Source organism: Eublepharis macularius, chromosome 4 (genome assembly GCF_028583425.1).
Source record: "Eublepharis macularius isolate TG4126 chromosome 4, MPM_Emac_v1.0, whole genome shotgun sequence".
Classification (NCBI taxonomy): domain Eukaryota; kingdom Metazoa; phylum Chordata; class Lepidosauria; order Squamata; family Eublepharidae; genus Eublepharis; species Eublepharis macularius.
Window position 1 is genome coordinate 157,876,029 of NC_072793.1, and position 12,598 is coordinate 157,888,626.

The window sequence follows — 12,598 nt, forward strand, 5'->3', positions numbered from 1 at the left end:
TAGGCGTCCTGGAAGCTTAAAGTTTAGCATTTACAGAGCAGCAAAAAGGGAAAGGGAAATACAGGCGCCTGTATTTTAAGCTTTAAGCTTCCAGGACGCCTTTAAGCTTCCAGGACGCTTGCAGATCCTTTAAGCTTCCAGGACTTTAAGCTTCCAGGACCCCTACAGATCTTTAAGCTTCCAGGACGCCTACTTTAAGCTTCCAGGACTCCTACAGATCCCGGCAAACCTTGAGGTAAGAGAACACGTGCTGAATAGGGGTGTGCAAGGAAAAAACTTTCGGCTTTCTTGTTTCGGGATTACCCGAAACAAGATTCTCTACCGGCATTAGCCGAAAGCCGAAACAAGAATCTCTTTCGGGATTCGGGATTCGGCATTATTTCGGCATTCTTTCGGGATTCTTTCGGGTTTTTTTGCTGGGAAAATGCCTCCGTCTTTCAGGACGCCTGGAGGAGGCATTTTCCCACCAAATAAGCCCAAAATTGGTGGGGACCTTCCTCTAACCCTTCTCTAACAACTACCCAAGTTTCAGACAGATTGGACTTTGGGGGGCCATGTTATGGCCCCCCAAAGCAGGTCCCCCCATCCTCCCCATAAGAAAGCAAAGGAGCAGCATATTGTTAGCATGCTGCTGCTGATCTTTCTTCATTATTTCCTTCCTTTGCCAGGGGTGGCATTTTGCATGCAAAATGCCCCCCAGCCCTCAGGGGCCCTTCTCCCACCCCTCCTCCCACCCCCCACCAAGGCTCAGCCTGCTCCCACTTGGGGGGGCCATTTCATGGCCTCCCCAAGTAGGTGCTCTAATCTCTACCACTGACAGCTGGGGGAGGCTTGTGTTGCCAGGGGTGGCATTTTGCATGCAAAATGCCCCCCAACCCTCTGGGGCCCTTCTCCCACCCCTCCTCCCACCCCCCACCAAGGCTCAGCCTGCTCCCACTTGGGGGGGCCATTTCATGGCCTCCCCAAGTAGGTGCTCTCAGCCCCTAAAGTCCACCCTTCACAGCCCCACACAAACCCAATTCCCCCCCAGCTGCCACACACAGACCCAAATCCCCCCAGTAGCCCCTCACAGACCCAAATCAACCCCCACCTGCCCCACACCCACCATAACCCCAGGAACAGGCTGGCCTGCCCTCCCCTTTTGGGAACCCCTAAACTCTCTTTCCCAGGGCAGTTCTGCACAGACAAGGGGTGCCACAATGGTGGCAGTGCCAAATCGTCCCTGGGAAAGAGCACCTGCCCTGGCACACAGACAACCACCCCCCTGACCCCCCCACCACCCGCAGAGAAGGCTGGCCAGCCTGCCCCATTGTTCCCTATGCTGGGAACCAACCTCCCATCAAAGAAGGGAACACAGACACACAATCATTAAGTTTAAAAAACCTTTATTTTCTCATTTTCAAATTACAAGTGGTCAACAAATCACAACATATTACACTTATTGTCCCTCATAGCACAACACAACACAATTAACTACACATCAGAGAATCTTAAACACAATTTTTTTTTTGAAATGGACAAACAGTAAAGTTTTGAACATTACAACAGGTCACATAGTGAGCGGGCACAACAGGGCATGGAAACAGAAGATGATCATAATAACTACCAGCCTAATACAACTCTCCCTCCATAACATGACTTAATGGGGGGGAACCACTGCAACAAATTCCCCCCCCCAACCCTCTGGGGCCCTTCTCCCACCCTTCCTCCCATCCCCCCACCAAGGCTCAGCCTGCTCCCACTTGGGGGGGCCATTTCATGGCCTCCCCAAGTGGGTGCTCTGCTCTCATCTCTACCACTGACAGCTGGGAGAGGCTTGTCTTGCCAGGGGTGGCATTTTGCATGCCAAATGCCACCCTCACCCTCAGGGGCCCTTCTCCCACCCTTCCCCCCACCCCCCACCACATGCATTCCTTGACAATCAAGAAATCTGGAGTTAAATATAATGTGCATGTAAGTCCCTCAAAGACAGAAGCAATATGACCCATTTGATTTCCACAACCTCAGACACAATTAGGGATCCGTTTCCCCTTGGTGGGGGATCCCCCACTCTCACCTATCACCCCGAAGGGGGAAAGTCAGTGAATGAGCCTTCAAGGTACGCTCCAGGGGCTGCTGCCGTGATGTCACTGATGTCATCTGGCTGCCCTGAGAGTATGCCTGTGCTTTGCAGTGGGCTGATTTGGGCCCTGCAGGCCAAAGCAGGATCCCTTGTGGCCCAAATCTGCCTGCTGTGAATTGTGCGTGCTCCCCAGCCTTGTGTGATGATCACATCACTTCCTAGAACAGACATCATCATGCCAGAGCATTGCCATTAAATGATCATGCGTGTGTGAACAGACCCTAAGTATCCTGTAGGCTTCAGTGATGGTATAGTAATGTTTTCACTCACATTATAGAGAGAGAGAGAGAGAGAGAGAAGGGGGGGAGGCACTGAAACTAGATTATTTCTTCTATTTTACTGTCCCCTTCCAAAGCCAGGGTGGCATTGGCACAATGCCCCCCTCCCCCCGGCCAGAGCCTTAGTACCAGTATGCATTGACAGGCCCATGCATCATAGTCCTTTTTGAGACCCAGCCAAGTTGTGTGCCTTTTGGAGAAAAATGTTCAAGTTGCTGGTGGGGGTATGAACAATTTTTAGATATCCACTGTAGTGCAATGGCTAGAGAGTTGGTCTAGAATCTGGCAGACTCTGATTCTGTGCCTTGTAGGCTTGATGGATGTTCTTGGCTCAGCCTAAGTAAACAATTGTGTTGTGTTTTCCAGAGGCAGTCTAGGTGATTTTGGGGCCCTGGACAAATGTTCTTGACGGGGCCCCAGAACCAGTGCCGCCCCACCACTGGCTCCTTGCCAAGGCCAAGCAATTTGGTAACCTAGGCCCCAGATAGAGTGGGCAGGAGTGCGTTGTTTCCTTCCTCCCCCCCCCTCCACCCCCTCATACAACTAAGAAGGCCATCGGTGGAGTCACTCCAATGTGAGGCATGGAGCAGCTGTCTATTGTTAGCCTGGTTGTGATGAGGGTGAAACAAATCAAGGGAGAACAGCAATGTGTAAACCACTCTAGGTTCCCATGGGGGAGAAAACCGGGGCATAAGATAAACCTTTAATTTGGTGGGGAGGGGGTATATACATTTTATGTGTATGTGTCTGTATGTTTTATGCATTCAAATCACTTGTGGTGTACTTTAGAATTATATTGAGCTCCACAGTATCCCAAAAACCTTGTCCATGTATTGCAAACCGAAGTCAATCTACCACATCTAGGGTATTCTTCTTTTCCCTACTGCCTTCAATTTTTCTTAGCATTATTGTCTTTTCTAGTGAACCTTGTCTTCTCATGATGTGACATAAGCACTATCATCAATTGATATCTTCAAGGGAGAAAGCAGGCCTGATTTGTTCTGGATGCCACTTACATGTCTTTTTCGGAGTCCATGGTACATGTAAATTGAAACTTTCTTCCCACTTCACAGTGTGAATGCTTTTTCCTCCTATGAGCTTTGTCTAAATTTTACTGTACTGATACTGCTCATTTGGCCAAAAGGCCTGCCCTTGATCAATGCCACATTAAATACTTCATAATAAAAATATGTTTTTAGAACCATTTAAAAGTGTCCTTAAGTGCCATACGCTGATTTAAAAAACCATAAGCTAAATGTTTGGGAACACAACCAGATATGTGAATGACTGAAATGCAGCCCAATCCCACTGCTACTTAAAATCCATTTTTGATGGAGGTCTGGATTGTCTTACATTGGTGTCATTGGGCTTGGAATCAGGAACCTGGAAGCGTTCCATGGGGGCTACAACTTTCATGCCAAGGCTAAGAGGGTGGGAACGGGATCTCTCTGGGGTGGCAAACTCTGGCCTTGGAAGTTACTGGCAATTTGGGGGTGGGACTTGTGGAAAGGAAAATCTGAGTAGGGATCTCCCCCAGAATCCATGGTCCGCATTTGCCCTCTAAAGAGATTGCCCTTGGAAGCAGCCAGTTTATCTGTAGGGAACTACTCTCTCTAACCTGAACTCAAGCCCAACCAGGAGTTTGGCAGCCCTAGGAAAATTTCTGAAAAAGATGGCAAAGGAGGGCCAGCAACTGATAGAGGCATGGAAGCCCACACCAGGACAGTAGCAGGGGCCTACTTGGGCAAAAGGGACGACCAGTGCTCTCATCCCCCATAGTCCACTCCTTACAGCCCCACACAAACCCAGTTCCCCCACCCCAGCTGCCACACACAGACCCAAATCCTCCACTCAGCCCCTCTCAGAACCAAAACCACCCTCAGCTGCCCCACACCGAGTACCCCAGGAACAGGCTGGCCAGCCTGCCCCATTGTTCCCTATGCTGGGAACCAACCTCCCATCAAAGAAGGGAACACAGACACACAATCATTAAGTTTAAAAAACCTTTATTTTCTCATTTTCAAATTACAAGTGGTCAACAAATCACAACATATTACACTTATTGTCCCTCATAGCACAACACAACACAATTAACTACACATCAGAGAATCTTAAACACAATTTTTTTTTTGAAATGGACAAACAGTAAAGTTTTGAACATTACAACAGGTTACATAGTGAGCGGGCACAACAGGGCATGGAAACAGAAGATGATCATAATAACTACCAGCCTAATACAACTCTCCCTCCATAAAACGACTTAATGGGGGGGAACCACTGCAACAGGGTCCAGCAGAACCTATGTCATTTCCTGTGGCTGTGCTTTCAGTTCAGACACACAAAGCTGAACTGGGCACTTCCAAGGCACTGGACAATGGTATTTCTGGAGCAGTTCTGCAGAGGTCTCCCCCCACCCCCACACCAGCCTCAGAATTTACCTGGGAACATCTGTGAGAGATCATCATTGGCCGGTGCCCATCCACCACTCTTCCCGCATCCCCCAACCATGCAAACCCAACATTAACATCAAATTTTTTTTTTTAAACATGAACATTCAATCAACTTTTAAAAAACATAATCACAACATTTTTTTTGGGGTTTTTTTTCCTTTTTTTTACATGAACAGAACATCAACTTTTAAAAAACATAATCACAACATTTTTTTGGGTTTTTTTTTTTTTTACATGAACATTCAATCAACTTTTAAAAAACATAATCACAACATTTTTTTTTGGTTTTTTTTCCTTTTTTTTACATGAACAGAACATCAACTTTCAAAAAACAGTACAACAATTCTTCTACAATTTTTTTTACAATGATTTCATCTGATAAAAACACCTAAGCAATCCCTATCTAACCTGTTTCTCCCTCCAGTAGCAATCCATGTTTCTGGGGCATTATTTTTCATAATAAATTTGGTCCCACAGGGTATGTCTCAGTGATGGGAGATGTTTTGAATACCCTGGGGGGGGGCTTTCAAATTGCTGGGTGTTTTCCCTTTGCCACTGGTTCCTAACCACCCTCCCTCTACTGGCCGGTTTTAACTGTATATACAGGGTTTTATACAGGGGAGAGCGCGATTCCAAAGGATTGGACTCATAGAGGATGCAGGCCACAAGTTGGGCTCACCTCAGTCACTCTGGAAGTCCAGTCCTGAGAAATCGAAGAGGCGAGAGTTGACCTTCAGGAAGGTCAACTGCTCGACTCTCCATGGGAGAAGGCGAGTGCGATGTGGGCCGACAATGTCGCCCGCATGTGAAAAGACGCGCTCGCTCTCCACGCTCGTCGGAGGGCATGAGAGCAGCCGCTGCGCCTCGAGGGAGAGGTCCAGCCAGACCGACTCCTTCCTGGCCCAGTAGCTGAGCGGATCGGTGGAGAGCGACTCGCAGGGCTCCGCGAGGTAGTCCCTGACCATCGCCTCCGCCGGATCCTCTCTCACGGTCCTCACGACCCCAGAGGGGACGAGGGCCCACCGGAGCATCTCCATCTCCATCGGCACTCCGGTGGTGGCCTCGGGGGGGGCCTGCGCAGAGGGGGCGTCAGAGGGACCCGCACGGCAGGGCCCCTCTTGCGTCCCCCCTGTCGACAGGCGTCCCCTCTTGGCCTGCCTGCGCCTCACCCAAGAGCAGAGCCCGTCTCTGGCTTGGGTGAGGTTCCCGTCCCGCTCGGCGAAAGTGCCCTTTATGCGCGGGTCACACATGGTCGCCAACATGTATGACTCTTCCTTAGTGAGAGGAGTTAGCCTGGCAGCTATGCCCTGCTGCAGCCTTCTCACTAATGCGCGCACCGCTGGAACAAGGTCAGCACGGGGCGCGACCCGGTCTGCAAGGGTGGCCAGATTCCTCTGGAGCGTGTGCACCAGGGGAATGACCAGACCGAGGGTCGCCGTGTCTGACGAGACCGCCACAGTGAAGTCCTTGAAGGACCTCCACTGTCTGGGTGATGGTGAGCCAATCCTCCCGGTTGAACTCACCCACCTGACTCGCACCGCGGTGCTCGGAGAGCCACGCGTGGAGTGCGGCCTGCTGCTCCACCAAGCGCTCAAGCATGGCGCAGGTGGAGTTCCAGCGAGTGCTGACGTCAGTGATCAGAGCGTGCTCTGGCACACCTGTCCTGACCTGTGTCTGGCGCAGTTCGTGCGTGGCCTTCACGCTGCGCGAGAAGTGACCCGTGAGCCTCCGACATTTCTGGACAAGTAACTGGAGTTCACGGGTCCGGGTATCCACGGGTTCCTTCGAGGAGCCCAACCCCAGCGCATCTCTCACCACTAGGTGAAGCTTGTGAGCGGCACAGTAGACGCTCTCTCGGCTCACTAGATGCGCTGCTGCCCTCATGTTCTTGCCACCGTCCGTCACCATGCATCCCACGGTGGCGGGTCCCTGGCCTATCCACTCGTCCAACTGTCTCCTTAAGGTGGCAGCGATGTTCTCCGCCGTGTGGGACACGTCGAGCACCTCGGCGTGAAGCAAGGCCTTGCAGTAGCCGGCCTGGCGGTCTCGCATCCTTCCCTGTCTAGCTGTGCTAGGCACCTCCCCCCGGCCCCCACCCAGAACCGACTCGGGTTCCCACCAGTGAGCAGTAAGCGAGAGGTACGCTTGCTGCACACTTGGGCAGGTCCAGATGTCCGATGTGAAGTGCACAGTTCTCCCGGCAACCCGGGACAGCTGTGCCTTCACATGATCCCTGGCAGCCCTGTAAAACGAGGGCACCACCGATCTGCTCAACGACGTGCGAGCAGGGACGGCGTACCAGGGAAAGCAATCTTGGAGCAGCCCTGAGAAGCCGAAGTCTTCAACTACGGAATACGGTTGCCCATCCACTGCTATCATGTTGACGATGTGGCGCGTGATGCGCCTGCTCGCCCTCCGGATCCCCTCTCTGGGCACACTAGCGCCCTGCATACCAAGCATCTCCGGGAGAGAGGCTTGGCGTCCCTTTCCTGCAGGTACCCTTGGGGGGAGAGCACCAGAGGAGCCTGCCTCCTTCTGGCTAGCTGGCGGCCGTGCGGCGCCACTCGAACCCTCCTCCCGAAGAAGCACCGCCTGGTGGTGCCTCTTCATATGGTACCTCATCCCAGACGTGGAGAGATGCCACACATCTTTGCCACGGCTGATGCGCTGCCTACAATGCAGGCACAGGGCTGCTCGGGGATCCTCCGTTGTCTGGAAGTGCTTCCAGATTTCGGAGGAAAAGGGCATCCCACGCTTCCCAGGAGAAGCGCGTTCGGGACCACCCTGCGGCACCTCCTGTGAGGTGCTCTGGCCGGACACACCGTGTCCCACTCTCGGCCGGGCAGGTGGGGATGGACGAGGCTGAAGGGGCAGAGATGTGGGCTCTTCCACCACAGTCTCTGCCTCTTCCTCCCGCGTCCTCTCCTCCTGCACAGCCGCGAGAGGCCTGCTGCTGGCCTCAGAGGAAACTGGGGTGGACCGCCCCAGGGGGGGTCTCACGGGCAGTTCCTCCAACATCCTCCGGGTTCCTGGGGTGAGCGGGAGCGCAGGGAAAGTCATGTGCTCCGCGCCCATCCCAGGAGACACCACATGCTGCCCCTCCTCCAGCAGCTGGCTCGCAACCACTGGAGGAGGAGGAGCCTCAGCAGCAGGCCCCTGCCCAGTGCCAGCCCCTGCCTCACGCACCCGGGTTGGGGGTGGCCCTCCAGCAGCTGCCTCAGGAAAGAGAGTCTTGCGAACCCTCTTCCTGTCACCAGAAGCCAGGCTGGTGAACGGCAGCAGCGCAGGGGAGGGCCTCCTCCGCTCAGATGGAGGGGCTGCCGCAGCAGTCCCCCTCCCCCTCCCCTCCTCCCCTCTAGATTTCTCCCTAGCCTTTCCCCCGGGTCCCCTCTCTGCTTTCCTCTCTGACATACTTTCCCCTCCCAAATTCAACCCTAACTAATCAGAAAAGATTTAGAAAACAAAGGTCAACTTTGTTTTCAAGACCTAACTAACCTGCTATAAATCTGTGTTTCTAGTGGCTCTGTGACTTGGAGATGAACAATCAAGTGCCTTTTTAAGCAACCCTATTTATGTCAGGGAACCTGAGCCTCCCAATCAGCTGAATTCCTCTGGAATTGAGCTGGCCCTAAACCCCAATAACAGGTGACAAAGCCTTAAACACTCACACACTAGTATGCCCGGGCCGGCCTGGCACCACCACGGGTGCCAGAGATGGGCAGTGGAACCCTAGTTATGGGGGCACTAATGGGAAGCCTATTGACAGCTATTACAAATTTTTATATATATATATATATATATATATATAGAATTCAAACCTAACACTCACTCACTAATGCTTTCCCTGCTGAGTCCCTATTTAGTTTTTTAAAAAAAACTAGGCTCGGTTTCCCTAATAATTATGTTGAGGGCAATTATCCACTGATCACCTACCAACTGGCCTACCTACCTAAGAGACACTATTTAGCGGGACCGATGTATCTGTGGTATGTCGGTGTGGGGTGTGGATGTGGTGTTTTGAAGATGAGCCTCCCCCCTCCCAAGCTAGCAAGAACCCACCCCCAAGGCCACCCAAATGTGAACCCGGACTCGCTCACAGTAACACCAGTCCTGCAGTCCAGCGATGTTCAGGCGGTCTTGCAGCTGGTCCTCCTCTCCTCCACGATGCTGTCAAGAAAATTGGAAATGTTAGCAGAGTCAACACCACACGCCGCACACGCAACCCCAAAATTCAAGGCCCCGTTGCACAAGCCAAGTCAGCCCCCCCCCTTAAAGGCTAGGGCCAACCAGCAGCAAAACAAAACACATCCACCCAGCAGAGCTTCTGGCCTGTGCAGGCCAGAAGCTGGCACACTCATTTTTTAGTCCTGTGAAACAGCAGTTCATGCCCACCCCACACTCAAACTTGAAAAATGAAACATGAAAGAAAGCAGGCACTGCGATCAATGCTGGCCCCCCTAACCCCCAAACAATATCCTCTTGCCCAACCAGAAAATGCCCCCCCCCCGGCCCAAGCCATAAAGACAGAGCCAAAGCATATGCTCGCAGGTAGGCACAGCAGCAGACATAAGCTCAAAAACCAAATTTAACAACCCTACCAGTCCACCAGTGCAGATGTCCAGCAATGTTGATCCTCCACGCAGAGATCTGCAGGCCGATGTCCACCAAGTGCAGTCCAGTCCAGAAGAGGTCCACCAACGATAAACAACCTGAATGTGAAGCAAAACAGTGAGTGCCAGGCCAGCAAACGGGAAGGGTTACCAAAGCCGGAGCAGCAGGCCTGTGTGTGGGCCGAAGGCTGGCACAGTTGATCAGGAAGGAGCCTGTTGGGAATCCTTGCAAGCAGGGGACCAGACACAGAAACGCAAGCCACACCATTCCAGATTGTGGAGCACAACTGTGAGTGCCAGGCCAGCAACCAAAAAGGGTTACCTTGGCCAAAGCAGCATACCTGTGTGTGGCCCACAGGCTGGCACAGTTGATCAGGACGGAGCCTGTTGGGAATCCTTGCTAGCAGGGGACCAGACACAGAACAGCAAGCCACACCATTCCAGATTGTGAAGCACAACTGTGAGAGCCAGCCAGAAGAAAGGCTTCTGGCCTGTGTAGGCCCAAAGCTGGCACACTCTGGTTTTAATCTTAAAACAGTGGATCAAGCTTAAAGAAGGCAAGCACAACAACCAATGCTGAACCCCCCCCCCCCACCATCAAAGATTGTCTGCCCAACCTGTCCCCCAGGCCATACCTGTGTGTGGCCCACAGGCTGGCACAGTTGATCAGGACGGAGCCTGTTGGGAATCCTTGCTAGCAGGGGACCAGACACAGAAAAGCAAGCCACACCATTCCAGATTGTGAAGCACAACTGTGAGAGCCAGCCAGAAGAAAGGCTTCTGGCCTGTGTAGGCCCGAAGCTGGCACACTCTGGTTTTAATCTTCAAACAGTGGATCAAGCTTAAAGAAGGCAAGCACAACAACCAATGCTGAACCCCCCCCCCACCATCAAAGATTGTCTGCCCAACCTGTCCCCCAGGCCATACCTGTGTGTGGCCCACAGGCTGGCACAGTTGATCAGGACGGAGCCTGTTGGGAATCCTTGCTAGCAGGGGACCAGACACAGAAAAGCAAGCCACACCATTCCAGATTGTGAAGCACAACTGTGAGAGCCAGCCAGAAGAAAGGCTTCTGGCCTGTGTAGGCCCGAAGCTGGCACACTCTGGTTTTAATCTTCAAACAGTGGATCAAGCTTAAAGAAGGCAAGCACAACAACCAATGCTGAAACCCCCCCCCCCACCATCAAACATTGTCTGCCCAACCTGTCCCCCAGGCCATACCTGTGTGTGGCCCACAGGCTGGCACAGTTGATCAGGACGGAGCCTGTTGGGAATCCTTGCTAGCAGGGGACCAGACACAGAACAGCAAGCCACACCATTCCAGATTGTGAAGCACAACTGTGAGAGCCAGCCAGAAGAAAGGCTTCTGGCCTGTGTAGGCCCAAAGCTGGCACACTCTGGTTTTAATCTTAAAACAGTGGATCAAGCTTAAAGAAGGCAAGCACAACAACCAATGCTGAAACCCCCCCCCCCACCATCAAACATTGTCTGCCCAACCTGTCCCCCAGGCCATACCTGTGTGTGGCCCACAGGCTGGCACAGTTGATCAGGACGGAGCCTGTTGGGAATCCTTGCTAGCAGGGGACCAGACACAGAAAGGCAAGCCACACCATTCCAGATTGTGAAGCACAACTGTGAGAGCCAGCCAGAAGAAAGGCTTCTGGCCTGTGTAGGCCCGAAGCTGGCACACTCTTGTTTTAATCTTCAAACAGTGGATCAAGCTTAAAGAAGGCAAGCACAACAACCAATGCTGAAACCCCCCCCCCCCACCATCAAACATTGTCTGCCCAACCTGTCCCCCAGGCCATACCTGTGTGTGGCCCACAGGCTGGCACAGTTGATCAGGACGGAGCCTGTTGGGAATCCTTGCTAGCAGGGGACCAGACACAGAAAGGCAAGCCACACCATTCCAGATTGTGAAGCACAACTGTGAGAGCCAGCCAGAAGAAAGGCTTCTGGCCTGTGTAGGCCCGAAGCTGGCACACTCTTGTTTTAATCTTCAAACAGTGGATCAAGCTTAAAGAAGGCAAGCACAACAACCAATGCTGAAAACCCCCCCCCCACCATCAAACATTGTCTGCCCAACCTGTCCCCCAGGCCATACCTGTGTGTGGCCCACAGGCTGGCACAGTTGATCAGGACGGAGCCTGTTGGGAATCCTTGCTAGCAGGGGACCAGACACAGAAAGGCAAGCCACACCATTCCAGATTGTGAAGCACAACTGTGAGAGCCAGCCAGAAGAAAGGCTTCTGGCCTGTGTAGGCCCGAAGCTGGCACACTCTTGTTTTAATCTTCAAACAGTGGATCAAGCTTAAAGAAGGCAAGCACAACAACCAATGCTGAAACCCCCCCCCCCCCACCATCAAACATTGTCTGCCCAACCTGTCCCCCAGGCCATACCTGTGTGTGGCCCACAGGCTGGCACAGTTGATCAGGACGGAGCCTGTTGGGAATCCTTGCTAGCAGGGGACCAGACACAGAAAGGCAAGCCACACCATTCCAGATTGTGAAGCACAACTGTGAGAGCCAGCCAGAAGAAAGGCTTCTGGCCTGTGTAGGCCCGAAGCTGGCACACTCTGGTTTTAATCTTAAAACAGTGGATCAAGCTTAAAGAAGGCAAGCACAACAACCAATGCTGGAAACCCCCCCCCCCCCCACCATCAAACATTGTCTGCCCAACCTGTCCCCCAGGCCATACCTGTGTGTGGCCCACAGGCTGGCACAGTTGATCAGGACGGAGCCTGTTGGGAATCCTTGCTAGCAGGGGACCAGACACAGAAAGGCAAGCCATACCATTCCAGATTGTGAAGCACAACTGTGAGAGCCAGCCAGAAGAAAGGCTTCTGGCCTGTGTAGGCCCAAAGCTGGCACACTCTGGTTTTAATCTTAAAACAGTGGATCAAGCTTAAAGAAGGCAAGCACAACAACCAATGCTGAACCCCCCCCCCCACCATCAAAGATTGTCTGCCCAACCTGTCCCCCAGGCCATACCTGTGTGTGGCCCACAGGCTGGCACAGTTGATCAGGACGGAGCCTGTTGGGAATCCTTGCAAGCAGGGGACCAGACACAGAAAAGCAAGCCACACCATTCCAGATTGTGAAGCACAACTGTGAGAGCCAGCCAGAAGAAAGGCTTCT